General features: G+C 37.1%; 1 long non-coding RNA gene across 2 annotated transcripts; it reads left to right on the top strand.

Moving 5' to 3' along the window:
* The first annotated feature begins 310 nt into the window (after positions 1–310).
* LOC102596350 (uncharacterized) lies at positions 311–1,677 on the top strand. Of its 2 annotated transcripts, XR_001474672.1 has the most exons (6): positions 311–400; positions 553–686; positions 923–1,058; positions 1,149–1,306; positions 1,392–1,515; positions 1,642–1,677. It is a non-coding gene; the product is annotated as an uncharacterized lncRNA (long non-coding RNA). The 2 variants fall into 2 exon arrangements; XR_368080.2 differs by lacking the exons at positions 311–400; positions 553–686 and adding an exon at positions 728–841.

Below are 1,677 nucleotides of genomic sequence, written 5' to 3'. Positions count from 1 at the left end.
TACCTACCTCATCTCTACTGCAAAAGTGAAAAGTCTCACCAACTTCATACGGCAAGCCAATACATAAATTTTACTGGATTCTTGACAAAGAAACAGTAATTGAACAAATCAAAGCATCTCATGAAGTTGAAAAACCACTTCCACCGCCAACCAAGCTGAATATCACTAGCTTTGACCACATTCCTCATCTAATGGTTGATTCTGCTGCTGAAATAGGTACATCCATCGTACTAGTTGTTACCAGACTGAAATATACATCTTTACTGCTGCAGAAGACTTGCAACATTTCATTATGTACTATATACACAGATATATTAGCAATCGTTCTTCGCTGTGGTCCTCAAAAAAACGCCGGTCGCAGTCATCATAGGTGTCGAGAAATTACCCTTTGTGACAATCAGTAAGTATCACATTTGACATTGTAGTTTCCCATTTTCTGCAAATATTTTTAATGAGTACCCACTTTCTGCATTTCTCTACTCACATCATCAATTATCGTCTAAGCATTATCATAGTACTTACTCTTCTGTCCTTCTGTTCTGACACTCTTAGGAAAAATCAGTTTCTCTTCACTCTATGGGAGGATTTTGGAGAAATAGAAGGACATGAAATTTCCTCAAAAATGGCAACATAGGCAGATCTGCTTGTAATCCTCGGAAGGAGTATAAGAATCTCTACTTATCAAGGTACGTATGTGCTCAACTTCTTACCAACATAATTTTATATAATAACAAAACAATATACAACCTATGTGTTATACAGGGTTGTCACTGCAGACTAGGTACAATTCGATAGTACGTGTAAATCCTAATTACCCACAGGCAGTGGCACTCATCAACTGGTACTGACATCTCATATTTATTGTACAGCTTTAAATTACATCTAACCAAGCTACTAAACATATTATCTGTTGTAACAATAGGGCAAAAGAGAACAAAACAATGTTGTTAAGTTGTCCATCAGATAAAACCTCCACAAGCTCATCTACCGCTCCCATGATAGTCACTACTGCTGGCCAACAACTTCTCTCTATTGCATAAATCTCATCAGCGCCTTCTGTAAGTAATACTTCACGTTGCTCATTTGAGAGTTTCCTCATTCAGTTTCTCATTCTGTAGCTTTGCCTAAATAATCAAAACTGCGCACAGATGGGAGTGTTCTGTGTTGAAGCAGAGATGGCCATATTAGATGAATTCCAAGAATTCTGTGTGCTTGAATGCTCAGGCTGCAAACAGAAGAAGCGCACAAAGGATAGAAAGGATTTTGACTGTCCAAAATGCAATCGGAAAACAACCTTAGTGCCTCGGTACTATACTTTTGAAGTCTAAATTACACTTTCTACAAAATATAGCATATACTATACACATATTTGAAACTTCACTTCATTTCAGTTGTAGCTTCCAACTTGATCTTATTGACAATACTGCTACAACCACAGCATCTATCTCTGCTGAATTAGGAGAAAAAATACTGTCCATGACAGCACAAGACATATTTGACATAACTTGCACTAAGGTTATCTCTCATTCCCACTGACTACTTGAACACACTTATTGTCATAATACCATACATTTTCAGCACAAACAGTGTACCACATATGCTTTGTTCTAAGCTATTTAATCTAACTTGCTATATTTACAGCGACAATCATTGTCTCTTACTCATGTCCATGAGATG

Source organism: Solanum tuberosum, unplaced genomic scaffold (genome assembly GCF_000226075.1).
Source record: "Solanum tuberosum cultivar DM 1-3 516 R44 unplaced genomic scaffold, SolTub_3.0 scf00237, whole genome shotgun sequence".
In the NCBI taxonomy this organism is placed as follows: domain Eukaryota; kingdom Viridiplantae; phylum Streptophyta; class Magnoliopsida; order Solanales; family Solanaceae; genus Solanum; species Solanum tuberosum.
Note: the sequence above shows the minus strand (reverse complement) of the source record. Positions and strands in the feature narration are given on the sequence as shown.